The sequence below is a fragment of the Canis lupus genome, chromosome 4 (genome assembly GCF_048164855.1).
Source record: "Canis lupus baileyi chromosome 4, mCanLup2.hap1, whole genome shotgun sequence".
Taxonomy (NCBI): domain Eukaryota; kingdom Metazoa; phylum Chordata; class Mammalia; order Carnivora; family Canidae; genus Canis; species Canis lupus.
In genome coordinates this window covers 79,430,602-79,454,733 of record NC_132841.1, presented here as the reverse complement: position 1 = coordinate 79,454,733, position 24,132 = coordinate 79,430,602, and the positions used below count along the sequence as shown (strand labels likewise).

Genomic DNA, 24,132 nt, shown 5'->3' with positions numbered 1-24,132 from the left:
AAAAAAGAAGTTATGATTTTAGTTGAACTGATGCTCTGTAAAGAATTTATGTAGACACAGAGGAGAGAAAGAAAAAAGAAAATAATTTTGGTAAGTCTTCGAACCTATCTTGGGAGCTGGGTTTACAGCTCTCTTTGGGAAAACTGTTAGCCTACAACTTAGCAGAATCATAAGCAGGATTGATTTCGGATGAGCAGCTTTGATCGCATCCCAGAGGGCAATACTTCAGAGTGAGGAGACCTCCTGGGCCTGGAGTGAGAGATTACTTCAGGGTGCGAAAAGGACCCTTGGGATTTGAGACAGGAATGATAACATCTAGTCATTTCTAGGAAGGAAAGATTTGTACTAATGTAACATGTTCATCTACTCATAATTTTAAAAGGTCAGAGTTCACATCAAGTGTTTATAGGAAATTCTGAGATAGTGAACAATGGGTTAATTTTTTTATAAATAGGATTATTTATTTTTCATAGCTTATATACATTTTTTATCTGACATAAATGTACTAAAAACTGCTATATTTTTAGTATTTTTATGAAAACTGTGAATAAAGAGAAAGAATAGGTATATGCTGACTCAGGAAGCTTTGACTTTTAAAATAAATGTGATAAAGCAAGCCATGTCAAGAATCCATGCAGGCTATGGTATAAGTAAAGATTTTCAGCTGGACTTGGGAAAGGTAAAGAAAAACTTCAAGTAATTGATGTTTGACCTTGGTTCCAAGACATTAGTGGGTTTCTTCTAGGAGGAACTGAGTGGTACAAAAGTGTCTAGTATGAAAACAAAAATGTAAATGAACAAAACAGTATAGTGCATTGGGGAACTGCCCAGATAGGCTGAGAGACATAAGGTGGTAGAGTAAACAGGAATAGATTATGATGTGAACTTTATTTCTTGACTGGGCAAAAAAGAGCTGTTTAAAGATAGGCACAGAAGGACTAGCTCTGAATTTTAGAAAGATCAGCACAGTAGGTAAAAGTGAGGATAGTTAATTTTAGAAGAATGATTTGGATACAGGAAGATAAATTAAGAGATGATTTAATATAGTCTAGGCAAGAAATAATCATGCTGAAATACTGTGGATTGAGAGAAGGGTGCATTTATGAATGAGATCAGGAAATCTGAATATTTAAATGTCATAATTCAGTGGATGGGGGAGTAATAAGAGTGTGTCTTGGACAATATTTCTAACTTTGCTGTTGTGAGGTGATTGTCGCTACTCCTAAATTATAAAATATAACAAAAAAATGTGAGCTTAGAGTGAAAGTAAATACCTCTTTTTTTTTTTTTTTGTCCTAGGCACCTAACTTTTCTTACCGTCCTACCAACACTGGTATCTTATTTGCTTTTGATTTTTTTGGAGTTGTGGCAAGCCTCAGAAAGATGCTTTATGAAGAAGCTGGGTTCCAGTCCCAACATGTACTCTTGATAGCTAGCTGAATTTTGAAATTAATATTTATTAATATCACAAATTTTAAAATTTAGTATAACAAGATGTTAAAAGGAGATTTCCTACCTTCTTTTAAATAAGAACCTCAATGACAGACATCAGTCTTGGAAATAGTTTTTAAAAGAATGTTAGGGATACCTGGGTGGCTCAGTTGGCTAAATGTCTGACTCTTGATTTCAGTTCAGGTCATGATCTCAAGATCATAGGATCAAGCCCCACATCAGGCTCCGTGTGCAGCCTGCTTAAGATTCTCTCCCTTCCATTCTCCTCTGTCCTTCCTTCCACTCACACAGACTCTCTATCTCTCTCTCAGATAAATGAATCTTACAAAAAAAAAAAAAAAAGAATGTTAGAGTCCATTTAATTGATTTTATATCCTCTAGCAGACCAGGCATCTGGAAAAGGATCTGACTTTGGAAAGGAGAAAGCTTAAGACATTTTCTAGGGAAAAAAAAAAAAAAAAATGATTATAATACTGATTCCAAAGCATCTCCCCATCCTTGGAGCAAATAGTCATGAGTGAAACCTCTTTCTTTTCAAACCAAGTGAGTTGGATTTCCACGACAATTTATTTTTATGCTTGAAATTTTGAGTAGGGATACATAATCACCGGCAAGATTTACATGTGAGAAAACTGAAGTTAAGTTATTGAGATGATATATTGGAATTAGTCTCCCTGAGCTTCTGGAAACAAAGGATACATAAATGTTTCCATTAATAAGTGTTGGTCATTCAGGACAGAGAACCAGAATAGGACCCATGGAGGCAATGAATGCCCCTCCAAGCAAGAAGATGGAGGGCATTTCTGGATTCCTAGATCTTAGGGAAGGATCACAAATGTTAAGGGCAACCCCTTTCATTAGTCTCAATGAGACACTACCATAAACTATGTCTACTACCCCAACTCCAAGAACTCTTTGACAAAGTCAAGACTTCAAAGTCACTGATCTTTTTTTTTTTTAAACAGTATCTCGCCCTTCAAGGTATCTTCTCTCTTTTTCATACTTAAATTGTGTAAATCCCAAGGCCAATCATTATAATTACTTCTTAGTAACACCCAAAACTCATTTGTTCTTCTCTCACATGTTGTGTTTACTTTGCAAAACATAACCATGGTGCAAACCAACTAGAATGATTTAAATTGTGTCTCCTTAAAAAGACATGTTCGACACCTAACACCTAGTATCTATGAATGTGACTTTATTTGGCAATAGGGTCTTTGAAGATGTAATTAGTTAAATTAAAATGTGGTCACATTGGATTAAAGAAGAACCTAATTCAATGACTCGTGTCTTTTTTTTAAGATTTTTTAAAAAAGATTTTATTTATTTATTCATGAGAGATGCACAAAGAGAGGCAGAGTCCTAGGCAGAGGGAGAAGCAGACTCCCTGTGAGGAGCCTGATGTGGGAATTGATCCCAGGACCCCAGGATCATGACCTAAGCCAAAGGCAGACACTCAGCCACTGAGCCACTCAAGTACCCCAAGATTTTATTTTTAAGTCAGCTCTACACCCAATATGTGAGACTCAAACTTAAAATCCTGAGATCAAGAATCACATGCTCTATCAACTGGGCCAACCAAGTGCTCCCAATGACTGGTGTCTTTACAAGATGAGGAAACAGAGACATACACAGACACATAGAGAGTGCCATGTGATGATGGAGGCAGATGTTGAGCTGTGCTGCCACAAGCCAAGGATTTCCAAGGACTAAGAAGCTAGGAGAGAAGCATGGAATACATTTGAGTTGGAAAGAAAGAAACAGCCCTGCTACTATTTTGATTTTGGACTTCTAGCTTCCAGAACTGGGATAGAGTACATTTCTGTTGTTTTAAACACCCATAATTTATTATGGCAGCCATAAGAACCTGATGCATCAGCCCATGAACTACTCCATGTGTTGATACACAACACTGGCTGAAGAAAATGAAGGGAAAAAGCAAATGAACAAATAAATAAACAGAAAAACAAAGAATCATGATGACTGGATCTATTTCAAATGTAAGACGACAAAATTCAAGAGGAATTCTAAAGTTTCCCCACAGTCATACTATGATTTTCTGATCCATTCAGTCTCTGACTTTCCTAGACAACTCATACTGGTGCTTTCATTTCAAAAATCTCTCCTTACTTGAAATCATTTACCAATTCACCAGTTTCCTTTTCCAGCTATTTACATGAGCAGATTAGACTTCCCAGCATTCTTTGAGATAGGTTTGGTCATGTGATGGAGTTCTCATCAGAATTGATACATGTAGTCAGCTCAGGCTTTGGTCCATACCTGCAAAGCCTTTTCCCACTATCACCACTGCTGAAAGCAAGGATGCTGGGGCCCCAGGAATAATGAAGCCAGAAGATGGAGTCTTGTCACAGTGGGGAGAGATTGCACATGCTGAACTTTATCAGGAGGAAAACATAAACATTTCTTATTTTCAACATACATGATTGTGTTGGTTTATTAATGAAACTTTGTCTCCCAGTCTTCCTCTATTTCCCTAATTGACTTTGAAAAATAAACTACTTGAAAATATTTTCTATACTTGTTTCTTCTCAGTATTTTTTTTTTTTAAGATTTTACTTATTTATTTGAGACAGAGAGAGAGAGAGCAGGAGTCAGGGTGACAAAGGAGGAGGGAGAAGGAGATACAGACTCCTTACTCAGTGGGGAACCCTACATGGGGCTTGATCCCAGCACCGTGAGATCATAACCTGAGCCAAAGGCAGACACTTAACTGACGGAACCATCCAGGTATTCCATTCATAGGTTGTTTTTTTTTTTTTTTAAGATTTACTTATTGATTTATTTGAGAGAAATGAATGAGGGTAAGCATGAGCAGGGGGAGGGGCAAAGGAAGAGGGAAAGAATCTCAAGCAAACTCCCCACTGAGCACAGATCCTGATAGGGGGGACTCCATCTCATGACCTTGAGATCATGACCTGAGCCAAAATCAAGAGTCAGACACTTAACCAACTGAGCCACCAGACACCCCTCTCTTCTCAGTCTTATTTGGGGAGTCCCACTCTTCTCCCTGACTTTTAATATCAGAGTCATCCTTGCACAATCTTCAGTAATTGTCTATACTTAACTCCCTTACTGCTGCTCTCATCCAGTCTAAAAACTTTAAATGACATTGAAATATTGACTACTTCCTAATTTATATTTTCTGAATGATTATCTCTGTTTGTTTGTTCCAATTATCTACACAGTATCATTATATCACATCTCAGACTTAACAAGTCAAAAACTACACCCCCAAGTTCCACACAGACTCTATAACAAGACAATGATATGAGATAAAGAGAAGGGGGAGTTCTAGATTTATAAATACTGAAAGCACATACGAACCAAATAGAATGTGTTACTTACTAGATCATGATTTGAATAATAATAAAAAAACATTTTTAATATATTAGGTAAATTAGAATATTTATTAGGTGTTGGATGCTATTATCATTAATGTTGTTAGATGTTCAATATTATATAATATTTAAAAATATAATGTTTTTGTAGATGGTTAATCAAGTATCATAGTCTGAAATGATATCTAAGATTTGTTTTAAGACATTTTAACAAGGAAAGGGCCCCAAAGGAGGAGGTAGATGAAGTAAGTGTGGTGAAGTGTACATAATTGTAAAATAGGGTGAGCAGTGCTATTCCTGCTCTGCTGGAATTGTATACTAATGGTTCTGGGTGCTAGTCCCTCTTTTTTGGTTTAGTGTTGAAATATTTCTAGAAGATGTTTTAAAATATACTCTAGAAACTGACTAAATATCATCTTAGCCATTGCAACCATTCTGCTCTGAGTCACCATAATCTTTTACCTGGATTATTGCTATGGTCTTCTGACTAGTGTCTGTATTTTTATCTTGTCCCTACTTACCCTTATCACAGCAAAACAGTTGACATGAATCTTTTAACATTAAAATAAGATTGTGACACTTTATCTCACCAGGTTTATAACGATTTCCCATTTCTATCAGATAAGAGCCTTTCAATGACCTGAAAAAAACCTAAATAATCTTGTCCTATTACCTTTCTAGTAGTATCTGTTCTTTTCTCTCCTTTACTCTGCTCACCACAAGGACAATCTGAACACACCTGGTACAGTCTTGCCTTAAGATCTCTGCATGGTCTGTTGTCCTACTAGAACATTCTGGCTCTAGATTTTCACATAACCAAAACTCCCAACTTCATCAAGTCTTTACTCAAAAATCCCTGAAATATTAGTTAAGGTGATAAGGTAGGTGCATTGTCAACCACAGCCCAGACTTCTGATATTATTTGTAATGCCTAAAATTTCCAAAGTAATTACCAATTATATTTCATTTGTTTATTTTCTTAAAGGTTCCTCCTCCCTGCACTCTCTGCATGTTAGCTCCACAGGGATGGAGAGATTACTTTGTTTTTGTTTTTATACTGGTATACACCCAGTAGTTTGAATAGTTTTAGGATATAGGAAATTAAAAAGATTTCTTTAAATTTTCACCAATTAAACTTCATAAAATATCTTATTTGCACATATAAATTTATAAAAATGTATGACAATTGATGTATTGAATTTATTAATATTAAAAAAATTTAGAGAATTACTAGTCAGGGTGTGATTAAAGGGTAGTGTTAAAATGAAGCCCATACTCCACAACCCATTGGTCTCTCTTGTAAAAGGCTGATGGACAACTTCCTAGTAAATACAATAACTTTTTAAAATTATTATTACATTCAATCATGGGCTTATGTTATGCTTCATTGATGATATCAGATTATCCATGGAAAGACTGTTTGACTTGCATTTTCTTATTGACTGTATTCTTTGAATCATAGGTAACACTTGGCTGTGGGTTACATCTGTATCTCTGTGAGTCTGATTTTCTTTTTTTTTTTTTTTTTGTATTATCTCACCAACCAACCTGTCAGTTACCTAAGCAATCATAGGAAATTAAAGAAGTTAAACTAAAAGTGTGTTGTGTCTTAAATTAAATGGAAGTTTCTAAAATTCTTTAAAATGTTGTAATCTCTTATACCATTGAAATTAAAATCACAAGTGTAAGCAAATTAATATATTAAACATCTTAAAATCACATAGACAATGTTAGGCTCTAATTTGCAAGTTTCTTTTTTTTAAGTACTTGCAAATGGATTTTTATTAGGCTGACTGTGTGTGTAAAATCCTCAAACATGAAAAGATCTTGCATTAGGAAACAACGGATTATTTCTAAACTGAACATACAAATATATTACTAATAAGAGTTTAATTTACTACATTACCTCCATTTTTTTTCTTTATTTTTTTGTGGATTTCTTCTCAGAGGGCTGAAACTTGACTAATAATTGAGAACATTGCAAGAGATACAGAGTGAAAGGCATAAAAGATATTTTGTCACAAACATGAGGGAAAGTAGGACAGCCCCATTTGATATCATTCTTGTAAGAGGGTTCTCAAATTCTGTACACTGTCAATGGGTTGTTTTTATACCCTTTCCCTAAGATTAATTTAAGCACTTAGCCTAATTTTTATATAACCTCCTTACCTTTTATAGCTTGATTAGGTTGTGGAAATTCTTACTCCAAAGTAATTCATCATTTGATTAAAATTCATTGATCTAATGAGTCTAATTTTACTCTGAATTATTTCCTTAAGCTTCTTTTTTTGTAGGATCTTGGCTCTTAGTGGTGTTTAAATGTCATGAAATTTGATTCTGCGTATTTCTTCCTAGTCTTTCTGGTTATAATGTCACAACATCAAGTCATTTCACAATTGCTTCTACCTTGGCCCATCAACCAAAAACTATGTTTCTTTCTACCAATCATAAAAGAATGAGGCCTACTCCTCCTTCAATGTTTGGTGACCCATATCCAAACATTCTAGGCAAATTGTTCCATCCATTACATCACTTACTAAATATTGTGCTAATAGTCTTATTTGATTTATAGTATTTGGAGAGGCTAGTTGAGAATAAGAGGAAATAAAACCATAAATAAAGACTGAGACAGGATTAAGAAAACACAAATGAAAAAGCCCTGGTACCCATCACTAAGCTCCTTAAACTAGTCAGTTATTCAAGAAACAAGTCATGTTTAAGGAAATAAAATATCACAGCAGATAAGGTAAAGTCTATTATTGAGGTGTTTTAAATTCTGTTTATTCTCTTACAGTTCAATATTTAAGGAAATGATAATTGTAATATTTTTTGTCATTTCGACTTTGTATTTCTTTGGTTCACTAAATATTTTTAATGATAAAATTCTATGAGATTATCTGGTGAAAAAATTTCCTAAAAAATAATTGTAAATAAAATACTAGAGTTTAAAACTGAGATTAATATTTTGATTTTATTTTGAAATCAGTGATAGGTTTTGTTCACATTAGGGAAAATATTTTTCGAAATAGCATCCTTTTTTAAAACTTTAAGTAAATTGCATTGAGTTTAAATCCTGAATGTTTTATACTCTCCTTTTAAAGAAGGATAATACAGAACATAATTTCAAAGGAATTGGAAGATTGTAGGTAAGATACTGCTAGAACAGTTTAAAGAATATATTTTTTTGGGGGGGAGGAGTAGAATTTCTATTCATATTCATTTTCTGTATGCTACATACAAAAGTGATTGTGTTCACTCTATGAAATCTCCTTGAGTTAATTAAGTTACAAGACTACCGACTGAATAGCCTTGTTTGTTTGAGTTTTTGGCATTGGTACTATGAGTAAGTAAAATTGATTTTCTAGGGAGTAATTTTCATTCAGCATGACCAACGAGGGTCTGGCTATCTCTGTATAAAAAACATGTTTTTAAAATGGATTATCTATAAAGCATAAGGAAGAACATATTAGAAGACCATAGCAATTCCCATGAATAATGCTTGTGTGAATAAGAAGTGTGATTTGGAGAACAATATCCTTATGCTTTTAGTAAGCTACTGAGCAAGCCAAGGATTCTTAATTCAAAGTGCATTCAACATTTATACAAGCCCAGTTTTGTGTTCACTTCCCGTGTTTTCAAAGATGTATACAACATTTGTGTAAGCTCTACAATCAATTACACAATCTAGAAGGTTAAAATATATTCAATTAATAAATAAACAAGTCTAACCAACCTGTCTTTTAATTAGAACTAAGTATACTAAAAGATTTAGGCCAAGTGGCAAGTTATTATTTGTGGTATATAATTATCCATGGAGTATTTAACAGTTTTTTTTTTCCTTAATTGTGAAACTTAATAAATATCTATAAAACCTTAACCATAGTTACCAAACGCAGTTCTTTGTTAAATAGCACTGGAGTGTCTTAGTAAATTGTGATTTCTGACAATCCCCAGCAAATTCCTAAAAATGAATTTACATAATCAGAGAGTATTCATAGAGGATATGTTCACTGGTATGCCTATGCCTGAATTCAGGAAGGAGTGGCGTGTAGAGGGACTTCCTAATGGAAACCCGAGGCGTCTTAAATATGGATGGGGAGGGTAATAATTTATTTACCCGTCTACAACACTCTAATCAATACATTAACATTTGCATTCTTGGAGTGCCCATTCTGTAACCACATCTTTCTCTACTGTGAATTGGCCTGACCGCACAAGTGAATTAAAGAAAACCCCACGGATCACATAAAACAGCAGTTTTTATCCTATGGCCCATGTATCTTAGGCATCACAGGAAAGCATTTAAAGAACTCATGCACAAGTTATTTTAAAGGCATGTTTTCCCAGATCGTTTACTTCTGGACACACTTTTTCCTAATGTGATCGGCTTAACAATTGCATTTCCTATGTAACTGCCTACTTCACAATTATGCTTCTGTCATTTTTCAGAAGAACAAGCGCATTTTGCATTCCAATAAGGTGCATTACCCTACACTGTAAAAAATCTCAGGACCATTAAGCAAGAAGATAATTATAATGTCCTTAGACAAGCTTTATAACCCTGTCATACATCTTAATTAACTGCAATTCCAATAAAATTTACTTTTATGATAAACATTTTCAAAAGTTGCAATCTATGATGTTATTGTGGTCAGTGATGAACTTCTAACACATGAAATGGTATAGCAAGCCAGAATAAAGTTTTATCAGCATAGTCAAAATTTTTGAAAGTCTATGTAAATTATAAATAACTTAAATACAAATATACACAATATACTTTGTTTTAAAATATTTGTATATGTTCATGTATAAAATATTTATTGTAAAAATTCTTTGGAGAAGTGAAACTGAAATCAAAGTCCAAGAAAAAATAATGCAAAATGTATAACTGTTTAAGAAGAGCTTCTTTATTCTTTCAGAAAATGATTGCAGACTTGAAATGATTAGAGTATATTAAGTATATTTAGAAGTGATGTAAAATTCAAAAAATTTGAAATATAGTGGGAATATACCCTTTGCTACTATTTGTCGCAATGATAAAAATTTCACAGGTCAACTTGAAAAAATGCATTGAATATGAACAAACATTTATGGTTTTAGAAGAAAAAAAAAAAAAACTTGATCACTGATCCAGACTTCATTTTATTTGCCTAATTACTGGTTTTCTGTTGTTTACTTGCTGCCTCAATCTGCTCACAATCACTGTGGCTTTGTACCAATCCCTGAGATTATTTGATAAGAAAACCTGTTTAGAGTCACTTTGAAAGCCTTGACATCAGTGGCAATCTTTGTGTAAATGTATTCTGTGGAAGGTGAGGATTTTTCCTGATCTCAAGACTCTGACATTGACATTCTAGAATTATCAATAACTTATAATTGACGACTGCCAGGGAGGGGCCCTGGAAGGTGGCCACCGTCAGGTCATATTTGGATGACTTTCCAAGTTGCATCTTTCATCCTTGAATCATAACCTTTTCCCACTCTCTCCTTTTCTAAAATGTCTCATCTTAGATGAATATGATAGTTGTTATTTAATATGCTCTGCATATTTTTCATTTATCAGAGACTGTCACTGATTACATTATTTGTATCTGAAAAAAATATATCAACTAATAAAATAGATGTATATTAGCAATAAATTAGGTATTTCAAATGGCAAGTAAAAATAAATTATTTTTAAATATAATTTTCTTTGGCGATATAAGCAGGTAAGATACATACTCAACTAAGAGTAACTAAAAAGAATGATGGAAATATTTAGCTAGAATTTGAGGGGGAAAAGTTTATTTATTTATTTTTATTTATTTATTTTTTTAATTAACTGATGATAGGCACACAGTGAGAGAGAGAGAGGCAGAGACACAGGCAGAGGGAGAAGCAGGCTCCATGCACCGGGAGCCTGACGTGGGACTCGATCCCGGGTCTCCAGGATTGTGCCCTGGGCCAAAGGCAGGCGCTAAACCGCTGCATTTATTTATTTATTTATTTATTTATTTATTTATTTATTTTTATTTATGTTTTTAATTTACTTATGATAGGCACACAGTGAGAGAGAGAGAGGCAGAGACACAGGTGGAGGGGGAAGCATTGAGGGGGAAAAGTAATGATAACTGATAGCTATCATTTATTGAGTCTTTATTATATGTCAAGTATTTTATATTTTATTTTCTTATTATTCCCAAGTAGGACATGGTTTATTATTTATTATTTTTATCCCCATTTTATACATGAGGAAGCTAGTCTTTGGGAGATTAAATCACTTATCTATGTCATATATATACTAAATGGAAAACAATGAAATAAAAAATCAGATCAGTTGGATTTCAAACCAGCTCTCTACCATGTCTTAGAGATAGAATTTACCAGTAGAATGAAATACATAAGCATTGGCAAGAAAAAAAGAAGGAAAATAAACAGTTTCCTTGATACCTATTGTTTTATGCACAATAGAGCAATAGATATCACAGCTATAAAGTTAGATTGAAACTCAGTATGAACTGTGCTGACAAAATTTTGTATTTATCAAAATCAATGACTTATTTCATAGTAATTTACATCAAAGACAAGAGTGACAGGCTATAGAAAATCTATATTTAAGGAGCAAGTGAAGCAAATATTTTACTGTCTCTGCTTCTCACTATAGAAAATATTTTTAAGTGTTATTGTCTTATTTTAATTTTGTGTTAATCTTTAAAGGCCGAAAGTTTTATGTAATCCAAAATGTGAAATTCAGTGAGTGAGAAGTATTAAATATCAACAGTATCTAATTAAAATGCAAATTTTGTCAGAAACTTAAATCCTGATGAGAAAGTTTAGATGAAACTTGTGATTATATAATTTTTAAATTAATATAATGTGTCATTTTTATTTTCTTATTTTTTAAAAATTTTAACGTGTCATTTTTAAAAAAAATATATAGCTGAGTTGTTATTTTAGAAGTAAAATCACATGCAAGGAAAACACTAAAAATACATGCACGACTTACAAGCAGTTGAAAATACCAGCCGATTCTTGACCTTGAAAAGGTAATAATCTTCGTTACCTCAGGATTTGGTCATTTGCCACCACAAAGCCACAAATAGCAAATAACCCTCTACTACTTTGAACCCTGGTCAGATAATTCTTCCCCTCATATTTCTCAAAGTTATTTTTTTAACTGTTTGTTATAAATCCATAATGAGAGATTAACCCACAATGTCCCAACTGAGGGCTTTAGTATAAATGCAAAAAATAAATTTTTAAAAAGCATGAGTAAAAATCGAATGATAGGAAATGTGATACTAACTGCAAAACGACTCTATTCCCAATTGCAGGTTTCTTGCACACTGAGGAATTTAAAATACTATGAATCTCTGGGACTCAACTTCTACATCAGACCCAAAATATAGACTGAGGTAATTTTCCAGGTCCTACCAAATTCAGGTTATGCCTTCGATTTTAACAAAGTGGGCCTGAGGCAGATTTCCTTCTAGAAAGTGAGAAAAACATCTTACACAGACCCCACAGAGAGCCAGCTTACTACAGCAGGTAACCAAATACTTATTTAATTCAAATATACACACAAAAAATGTACTGATGATGCAAAATTTGTACAGTGCATTTAGAGTCTTGTGCTATAAGAAATTGGGGGTTTGTGAGCAAGCATTGAATCTTGTATGCAGGTTACTTCTTGGTTAGTGAGTACAATCTTCTGGCTATCATTGCGTCATCAAAATAAAAATTAAAAAAAATAATAAATTCCATACAAAAACAGTCTCATTGGAGAGAAAAAGAAGACAGACAACAACGTAAGATTTTCCTACTCATAGATTTGGATATTCTATAAAAGTTTCCTGGAAACGCAATTTTGTATTTCCCACTTTTTTTTTTTTTAACACTCATATATGTGTCTCTGAACTTATCAACTACTTCTAAAACTAGATTTTTTTTAAAGATTTTAATTACTTTTTCATGAGAAGCACAGAGACAGAGGCAGAGACAGAGGCAGAGGGAGAAGCAGACCCCATGTGGGGAGCCCAATGAGGGGCTCGATCCCAGGACCCTGGGATCACACCATGAGTGGAAAGCTGACACTCAACCACTGAGCCACCCAGGCGTCCCTAACACTATTGATTTTGATAAACACTTACTACGACTCTGAAGAACAATCTTGTGTGGTTCCCAAGGCTCTACACCTACCACAGCCAATAATTGACCGAGCCAATAATAAACTGAAGAGTTATTTCCAAGAAGAAGGACAGAAGTGATTTGCAGAAGGTGTCTCTGCTGATGAGGGATGGATAGTAAACCAAAAATATCTGACTATTAGCATTGACTACCAAAAGTCTAAGTAGATTAATTTTAGAGGAAAACACAAGTCTCCAAGATGAACTACTTTCAAAGTGGCAACAGCATAGTACATGATAGGATGGGTACATTTTTTTTTTCATATGCATCTGATACAGTTGACAGCAAAGGAAGACACTAAAACAACTACTGAGTGTTAATAAGTGTTAATTTATATATGGTTTCCTAAAACAGGGCTATCATGAAAAATTAGGTCTCTCCACCCCAGGCTGAACAGTATGATCTTCCAGACCACAAAACCCCTCAAATTCTGAAGCCTTCTCTTAGGACTCCCAGGCTAGAAAAGATCTCAGGATGGACATGGAAACTACTACATCACCTGTTTATGGACTAAATAATCCAAAGATCAAGACTTCCCAACACAGACAATATCATACACATCCCATAGAACTGAAGGTGTCTCCACCATCTCTTCTCCTCAAGAGTATCTCAGGTGAGGGTGCAGATGAGAAAATTATTTTTCTAGCAGATATAGGAGCTTAAATATACATTGGGTCCAGAACTTCACTTGAAACCTTTTCATTAACACTTTAAAATTAATCTTTAAATTTTATCAAATGCATTACTTACCAGGGCAATTATTAAATACAAATTCATCAAAGTAGACATATTGGACCCTCTCTTCAATGGATATCATTTAATATTGGACTTTGGGGAACTACGATTCTGTAAATCCTCACATAAGCTCACAGCAATATACAGAATGAAATATCATGAAAATTGTGTATGACACTGGTATGTAGGACCTGAGCTTAATGTGTCATGTTTGTGAAAGTTGAAAGACAAGACTCGTTATCCTTACTATTTTATTCTTTATAGTTCAACATTTTTATCATAGATACCAATGATGCAAATACCCTTATAGCTGCAATATAAATGCCATTATAGCTTAATCTTTGCTTCCTTATTTATGTATTTAGACTAGAGTTTGAGAAGGAAATTTATTAGCTTAAAAAGTAAAAGCATTTGAAAGACTTTTTGATTATTTTAGCCAATGAAATAGGCAAATATTATTGTAGTATTTAATTTAAAACATGTACAACTGTTTTCCTAATTAAGTCATTTTAGTATGTTAGGAGCTGTGCACACATCTCCACACCTAAATCAGAACATTTTGATCATCCCCAATAGAATCTCTGTACCCAACAGCAACTACTTTTTCTCTGCTCCTCGCCCCAACCCCTGACAGCTATCAATCGACTTTCTGTCCTACAGGCTTGCCTATTCTGGATCTTTCATTTAATGGCCTAGTTATTATTTTTAAAACTTCTTTTCTTAACATTGGTTATTGTTCAAAGATTATTTTGATAGAGTCCAAAGAAAATCATTGCACTAAATCAAATTAGCACAATTATATACATAGAAGAGAAAGTATAGTATTTTCCATCCTTTACAAGGAGTAAATATAATAACTATAAAATAAAATGATAGACAGCAAAATACAATATTATGAAAAGGAAAAGGAACAATTTGAGTGTACTTACAAAACCTTATTCAAAGCTCCCTAAAGACCCGCTATTGTTTCTTTCCTTTGATAATCCTTTCTTGCTCACTCATGTTGCTGCTCATGTAAACCCCCTAACACTTTAATTCAGAACTAAAGATTTCATGCCAATCCCTTTACTTAACACAGTAGGAAAGAATGAATTTGTACATTTCAATAACGTGCAGTACCTAATTCCACTTTTCCCCAATTTAAGCTGCTTTTCTTAAATATTGCATAAGCCTGTGGTAATTTGATTCCATGTTTTCACTTAAATTATATACATTAGTACCACTGAAATTAATCTCAATACAGCATTTTAAAATAATTAGAAGAGAAGCAGACTGGGAGTAACTTAAATTAAAACACATACCAAAATTATATGGCTTCCTAAGAAGGAATAGTGTTTAGAAATAATTACATTTTAGGAAGGAAAATGCCTAATTTGTATTCCATTTCAATTGTAGGCTAAAGGTTACTGTGTTACTTGCAAGAGAAAAGTGAAAATGTTTATTCAGGAAAAATATAATATATTTACATATATAATATAAAATTTTGATCTTTTTATTTAAACTTTGAATTTAATTATGATGAATTTCTTATGTTTCATACCTTTGAAGGTTCCTTATATATTTTATAACCTAAAATAATGCACATAGCTATGACTCAGTTACTCTAATGATCATGATTCAAGCCCGGATACTATTGTAAAAGTAAATTGACAAGGTCATGTTAATTAACTTCTAATTTTGATTCTGGTATGACTGGTCATGATGTTACTTGATCTCTTCCAAGTTCTGTTATATTTCTGAAATATTAAATCTCTATAATACTTCAGTACTTCCCAAGTATTGGTCCACTTCATCCTTTATATAGAAAGATAGATTTGAAAATATTAGTCATATGATCTCTAATTTTCTTTTGACTTTAATTTTTGTTGTTGTTGCTGTTTACCAACCTTAATAGGTGCTAGAAAGTATTTAATCTTAGAACAATTTCAGGTCATATGGCTGTATTTTTAGTGAAATTTCAGAATTAATACACTGCGTTCAACATTGCATGCCAAAGATACTAAATGTTCCTTTTAAAAAAAAAAGATTTTATTTATTTATTCAAGAGAGACACAGAGAGACAGGGACATAGGCAGAGGGAGAAACAGGCTCCCTGCAAAGAGCGTGATGCAGGACTTGATCCCAGGACCTCGGGATCACATCCTGAGCCAAATGCAGATCTCAACCACTGAGCCACCCAGGGGCCCCTAAATGTTCCTTTTTATTGGTATAAAAAATGACTAGAGCTGAAAGTGTTTTGACTATACTTGAGATTTGTAGGGTAACTACATAAATGTTTGTCTTTTTTTTTTTAATTTTTTTTTTAATGTTTGTCTAAACCAAGGGTCTTTTGAGAGTGAAATGAAATGTCAATAAAACATATACTATACTAAGTGGGAATGTCCTGGGAAATTTGAAGCATATCTATTTGCAAGCATTTATGTAGCTAAAAAGCAAAATCATGTTGTCGGAAAATGTAAAGCTGTAAGGATGATCTGATATATCTCTTAGACGTATCAATGAACATGCCTATTTATTTTTTTACTTTTTTAAGATTTTATTTATTTATTCATGAAAAACACTGAGAGAGAGAGAGAGAGAGAGAGAGAGAGAGAGAGAGGCAGAGACACAAGCAGCATGGAGCCTGATGTGGGACTCGATTCCAGTCTCCAGGATCATGCCCTGGGTCAAAGGCAGGCACTAAGCCGCTAAGCCACCCAGGGATTCCCCTGAACATGCCTATTTAATATTAATTGTTAGCTTCTCAGGAAAGAATGATCTCATTTGGACACTGTTTTCATTATTGCCGTTTGTCGTTCAGTCTATTTTCATAAGTCATTTGCAACTGACCTTCAATGTAAAAATTATAATCAATCCAGATAATGTCAGGGCAGCGTTTTGGGGCTTTCTCCTCAACACAAAAATGTCAGATCTTTACTGGAATGTTCCAAACTTACCACTCACATAAATACACCAATTTTTATATGTAATTATATATTATACAAATTATATAGATTATAGATAATATAATATATAGGCATACAGGCACATACATGTAATTTAATTACATTAATTATTAAATATTCTGTAAATATTGGTATACATATCACAAAGCTTGCAGGAATAGAATATAAAACAACTTTACAATATGACATCAGGGGTCTGGTCTCTGCATTGTCACTTAGTGTCACATAGTTTCTAAGTTTGGATAACTATCCACAGGGGATAATAAAACTCCCCTTGCAAGCATAGTTTTGAAAAACAAATTCTGTAGTGATATATGCAAAGATTTTATAAAATATGACCAGACTGCTTTATAGTAATGTTAACACAGGTAATGTGCATAGAAATTAAAATATTAATTATTTGCCAGTTACATGTATAGCTGAGCCTACTTATCTTAATAGTTTCATTCTTAGTTTGTCTCTGGGGCTTTCTTGTAGTCTCTTCTTTCACAGAGTAGTAGGATTTAGCTTGTATATGCATATTCATATGGATATGTACCACAGAGAATATCTAATGGCCTTCAACAGTCTGGGTATTTTAAAAAAATGTGTCCATAGTATGTTGCACCATCTCTTTCAAGCCCCTCACCATTTTACCACTATTAAATTTTGGCCTCTAACATTTTATAAAACTATGCTAGATGAGCATAATGTGATCTCTATTAACAGAGACTTGGTTATGACTTGCATATCATTCAAGTGAGAGGGGTTTTTATCATCAAATTTTATGTTTATAGAAGTATTTTTCTCACATTATGCTAATATTGGAAATTGAGGAGGAAATCTGTGCGTTACACTTTTGGCAAATATTTGAGCTCTCACATATACAAGTTATTTATTATTCATCTAAAAACACCGTAACAAAAATAATTACTTGTTTTCTGCCATTTGTGCTGGCATAGTCATGATCAGAAAAGTGGAAGTGGAAAAGGAAATATGTCACATATCAAGTACATATTCCAGTCTTTGAATCCATGATATCACCCAGTGTTCTCTAGACAGGTGTTTGTTCTGCACTATAATAATACATTTTAAAATGGAACAAAATGTGTAGTGGACACTATGAATTAGTGAAATAAATAAGGAGAAACATTTGAAATACACTAGCCTAATTAATGCATGAATGTGGAATATTCTCACCTCCTAATAAAGAGATACTGGTTTATTTGCCTCATACATTCCACACATACACAATTCCTATGTATTATTAAAACCCAATCTTGAGTTGAATTATGTTTAAAATATGACATTTTAACTATAATTAGAAGGGTATTTAGATATGTTATTTTTTTATTTTTATATTATTTTTATATATTTTTATATTATAAAAGTCATATAGAACCACAAGAAATTTTGAAAGAAGGGGTGAACATGCTTGCTTGTTTGCCCAGAAAATGGACCAAATGAGATCATCACTCTCATGGGGCTTAATCTCTGCATTCTCAATCTCAATCTTAATGATATGTCAGCATGTTGTCAAGGAAATGACACACATACAGTGTGAATGACGAGAACCACTGCATTTCAAAACATAGAGTTAAGTGGTAAGACATAAACCAGTGCTTTCATTGCTACATATTCTAGTATTAAAAGATACAAAGACGTTAATTAAGAAGAACTAGGGTTACTAATATTTCTGGTGATCTTAGAGGAACTCTCCAACTTAAATTTTCCAAAATAAGTATAAAGTGACTTCAATCATTACTTCAAACTATTAATTTGCATTAAATAGCTAACTTAGATTCCTCATGCTATCTTGAACATTTTTACTGTCTAGGCTCATGATATGCCCATTTGGTACATAACAAAGGAAACTGAGCCACAGTATGGGACATTTTGAGGATTCTCAAATAGAAATTAAAAAATAAATTAAAATTTCATGGTAATAAGATGTAAATGTGCATTACTACAAAATTTAGTAGTAAAGACTTACCAATTTTTTTTTTTTTTTTTTTTTATGATAGTCACAGAGAGAGAGAGGCAGAGACATAGGCAGAGGGAGAAGCAGGCTCCATGCACCAGGAGCCCGACGTGGGACTCGATCCTGGGTCTCCAGGATCACTCCCCGGGCCAAAGGCAGGCGCTAAACTGCTGTGCCACCCAGGGATCCCCTTACCAATATTCTTAATCAGAATATATATATGCAACATTTTTCCCATCCTAGGGTACTTATTTATTTATTTATTTATTTATTTATCTATTTATTTATGCATTCATGTTCCTATATTTGTTGTTTCAAGAAATTTTCTTTAGTTTTTCAATATACTTAAACACAATATGGACAATGTAAAAGAGAAAATATATTCTGGCTTTATTTTGTGTTAAGTGCTTAAGGGACTTAAATAACTAAACAATCCTTCCAGTGTCTTGTTTTAACCCAATAGTCATAAAATAAAAATTTTATTATGTGTACTGTAATCTCTAACTTTTACCCAAAGAAATGATTGTCCAGTGCTCCCTGGCAATAGGTTTAACAGCTTCTAACAACTAAAATCATTTCATTATCATTTAATGTGTATTGTTATATTTTCTTGGATGTGCCTTTAACAGGACAAAAAACACTGTCCATCTTCTTAAAGAACTTGCAATTTTCTAGGAAATTACATAAGCAATCAAGTAACAAAACGTTGTGATGTTCATGACAATAAAATAGCTCAAATAGAACAAAGAATAACTTTGCCTGTCAAAAATATATTGCATGAGTTGCATTTAAGCCTCAAACTGGAAAAGATATTAACACCCTGTAAGATCAATAAAGCATTGTCATCTGAAAACTAAAAATATCTACTCCATCTCATTGAAGGGAAATATAAAGAAATAAATCAACCTCAGGGGAAAAGTAATGATTGTGTAATCCACCCACAGGAGAGAATATCTGAAATCCCAATGAACACAGGAATATATGAACTTTGCTAGTTATCAGAAGACTGCAAAGACAAGGAAGAAGTATGATTCCTCACTTAACAGATGGAAAAATCATACAACCAACCAACCACAGCAAAGCAAAACAACAAAAAAAGAAATGTTGACCATGTAAGGCTTATTATGCCTTCCTGAATAGAGTTAAAAATCACTATACCAATTTGGGAGCAGTTTAGCAATACCACATAAATTTGAAGAATTGCATTGCCTACTCATTTGTACACACATATATACAAAAATATATATTTGTAATAGCTATAAGTTACTAATATAAATATTCATTAACAAGAGAAGCAATATATACCTTGTAGTTTATACATGTATGCATTTATTTATAAAAAAAGATAGCATTCCATAATTTAGCTAAAATAAATCACCACAATATTTAGAGAAACAAATAGCAGAAAAATAAAAACAAGATTCCATTTTATACAAAACATTAATATATGAAAATGGAGGATTGTGTTCTGTGTGATCTGCACACACATATGACGAATGGTAAAAACATTCATGGACATAATCATTGTACTAGTTTTCTAGGGATGATATAGCAAAGTATCACAGAGTAGGTGGCTTCAGGTAACAGAAATTTATTCTCTCACAAAACTGGTGGCTAGAAGTCTGAGATAAGGTGTTAGCGCCATGAACCTTCTAAAGGTGATAAACTTCTTTGCCTCTTTCCAGCTTCTGTTCATTGGCAATCCTTAGCATTCCTTGGCTTTGTAGCTGGGTACTCCAATCTTTGCCTTTACCATCCATCAGATGGCCAACTTCACTTTGTGTGTGTCTCTCCTTAAAAGGACACAATTCATTGCATTTAGGTCCACCTTCATCCAGTATGATTTCGTCTTAACTTGATTATATCTCCAAGATCTTTTTTCCATAAAGCTCTCATTCACAAATAAAGATAGTTTCAATGTTTATTTTGGAGGGACACATTTCATTCCATGGCATGTATGTCTGTAGTGTCCATATTTTAAAATAATGTAGAAAAGAGAGGAAGGTGGGATTGAAGAGTGGTCAAGGTACTTCTAATGTGTACCTTCAGCTTACTGGATGGCACATATTTATTATACGTGGAGTGATCAAATAATTTATTGTCTAATTTAGGCCACTTCCAGGTGTGAAATGAGATGCAATTAATCATTATTCCAAAATCATAGGCCAAAATCGAGATCATCCCAGGCAATTTAGGATGAATGGACATCCTGATTTTTATATTTTCACTTAAGTGATAATGTTTCAAAATACAAAGATAATTTTATTCAGATATATTCACAACTGTGGTTTGTGACTTTCAAAAATGAGAAAAAAGCTAAGATAATGCACTTGGCCACACACAGTTATACATCATGTGTTATTGAAAATTAAGCTGATGTTGAACTTCATGGCAAAAGAAGTAAGAAGAAATATCTAAAAAAAAATAAGGTCATGCTGCCCTTATAAAATCCCAGAGCGCCCAGGTCTAGGTTAACCAGATTCTTAAAAAAAAAAAAAAAAAATAGAAATGTCCAGGTGTCCCTGGGTGGCTTAGTAGGTTGTCTGCCTTCAATTCAGGTCATGATCCTGGGGTCCTGGGATGAGACCCCATTGGGCTCTCTGCTCAGCAGGTAGGGACCCTGCGCTCAATCTGTCTCTGCCCCTCCACCTCTGCCTGTCCCCCCGGTTCTGCTCTCCCTAGTGCTTCTCTCTCAAATAATCAAAATAAAATATTAAAAAATTAAGTAGAAATGTTCCTAATAGTTGGCTGTCATTCTGTAAGCCAGCACTTTAAAATGTAAGAGCTTATCTTTAAGCCTGCTTATGTAGGAAAGATACATAAAGATAGGCTACTACATTTCTTTCCCTACTTAAAAATCTAAGCTGGCATTTCATTATGTATTCAAATTTAACCTTCCTCTAACATTAAAACTCATCATCCAGGTTAAAAGTAAACATCAATTTTTCCAAGAGTCTGTTTTGACAATTACAGACTAAAGTTTTGCTACCTCCTTTGGGCTTCCAAAGCGTACTTTGCTGTATACTTAATGCATTCTGTTCAATACAATATTTGTTTGCATAATATCCTATTTCCATATAAGTTTTTGAGACTATTTAGTTTAAAGTAATAATTTATTCATCCTTGTATTCTCAAGAGAAATAGACAAAATATGTTGCATAGAGAAGGAGGTCATTAAATATTTGCTGAATATATATTATTGAGTGAATGTAGATTAAAGACTACATGTAGCACGTAAGTGGGAACCTGGTGCTTAATTTTGCTTATCTGCAGTAAGGATATAATGTATTCATTCCATCAACACAAGGAATAAGAACTTGTACATTTATTTAAAGATTTGATGATCTATCATTTAAAAATGATACGATGATAACTGAACCACTTGTATATCTCCAGTTTAATTATTACCCTGTCTCCTCAAGCATTCCTCCAACTGGCTCATATATTAAATGAAATTTCCCATTGTAGGTTAAAAAAAATTCCTTAGAATCTTCTATCATTTGATAATAAATTCATTGAAGAACTTGGAAATTCGAGTCTTTTATCACTTCAGATATTTTAATCTCACATAGTATATTATTCAACCTACCTAGGTGGTATTATTTATATCCTTTGGTACTCCTTGTCATCTCTGAGAAACATATTGAAAAGTGAGCAGATAAGATAATTCTAGATGATTCCAGTTAACAAGAGCAGAGGTATGAGTATGTGTTGGGAGGTCCAGGAAGGAGAATTGGCAGGAAGGAGAAGGTGAAAATGAGAGTTTACATAATGCACATACGCTCAAAATAATGTCTTTTCAATATTTTCTTAAAGGTGATATATTGACATAACTTGTAAGGTTGATGAAGGAATAATACATTTAAACAACTGAAAACAACACCATAAAACCTGTAGAGAACACAGCCAACTTGGCACCTTTATATTCATTTGTTACCTTCACCAACTATGGGGAAAGACCCATATCCTTAACTTCACTAGGCTGTATGCAAGTTTTCTGTAATATCCCAAGTTGGCCTCACTTAGGCAAATAACAAGATACTTACCAACAGAGCAGAAACATTTTCCATACATGATCTGATCCATTGAGAAAGCCCTTTTCCATTATATGAATAACACCGTGAAGGTGATTTACAATTGGTCACATTTAAATTGGGGAAATGTTTTCCTAATGACTATTTCTACCTGAAAACGTTGCTATGTGCTTAGTATTGAGAAAGACACAGCTATAGCCATCTATTTATTGTACTTATTCACCATCAAGTGCATGCCCAAATGCCTTTTATGATTTATAAAGTGGCCATTTGAATATTACTCAAATAATATTTGAATATTATTTGAGTAAGGGAAAATGTCTCATTTTCTTCTCCCCTGTTCTGTGATTGCTCGTTAGTAGTTTAACAATTTATGTCTTCACACTTGTATCTGTAAAGAGGTAAGCATCGTTGTTTTCAATTGAGAGTAATTACATAGATTTTTGTTTGATTTTTCTAAGTGCGTTTTTCTGCTAAAGCCCTTTTCTATATTTAGAACTTCAAAAGCTAGTAGAGCTAAATTTCTAAGGAAAACTGTTTATATGTCTAACTGAGCAGTAAATGTAGAGGTGTATTATACTAATTATGTTGACAAGTGAATTTACAATCAATAAATTAATTCAATTCTAGGTAACTAGCATAATTAGTATGGCTTTACATAAAACAAAAGCTCAAGGGAAAATATGAAAACTAAGAGTACTGAAAATAACTAATTGACTATTACTATTTTTGTTTTGTTTTCGATTACAATTTGTATTATTCAAACATAGTCACCAACATCATTTCAATTGTTGTTTTTACAGTCAAACCTCCAAATTTATGACAGATTACAAAATTAATTTCAAAGAAATTTCCTCTGAAATTGAAAAAGTGACTTAGATATTCTTTATATGTACTTTGAAGATATTTTCATTATTTATCTTTTTTGAGATTTGTAGACACCTTGAAATACCTCAAATTAGACAAAAATTTTGCAATAGGACTTTCTTAAGATCCAGGGTAAGACCAGCATATAAATATTTACTGACATTCTTATGACATGACAGTAACTTATATATTTCAATAAAATTTTGACAGACCTAAAAATGAAGTACCCATAATTTTGCAGGCAGACCTATTTTCTGCATTGTTGGTAAAATTATCTTTGCATGTTTATAGATCCACAAAGATTGTGGGCGCTACAGTTACGGACATTTTTGGAAAGATGTCCCTCTGTATTCTCTTCTTCTGGTTATGGACACACAAGAAGTTATACAGTCTTGACATAGCAGAAGGCAGCACACTTTAAAAAAATATTTTATTCATAATCTGTCTATTGTCCTTTCCATCAGCAAGAAAAAGTTAAAAAAAATTAGCAACTTGAGCCAACTAACTTAGTAAAATAGTCCTCTCGCAGACTCTAAGGAGATCTTTAATATCCTACCTCCTATTTCTTGCCTCTTTATGTAATTTAATTTCTCTTGGATGTAAGTAAGGCCTGT

General features: G+C 33.2%; 1 long non-coding RNA gene across 4 annotated transcripts in view; it reads right to left on the bottom strand.

Moving 5' to 3' along the window:
- LOC140631635 (uncharacterized) overlaps nucleotides 1-24,132 on the bottom strand; it is a 112,819-nt gene that overhangs the window by 26,158 nt on the left and 62,529 nt on the right. Inside the window, exon 5 of one of the 4 annotated variants that reach the window (XR_012029168.1) lies at nucleotides 15,296-15,506. The exons of the other annotated variants lie outside the window; for them this stretch is intronic. This is a non-coding gene — a long non-coding RNA (uncharacterized lncRNA). Of the gene's footprint in view, nucleotides 1-15,295; nucleotides 15,507-24,132 lie in introns of those variants that run through there. 4 annotated transcript variants of the gene reach the window in all.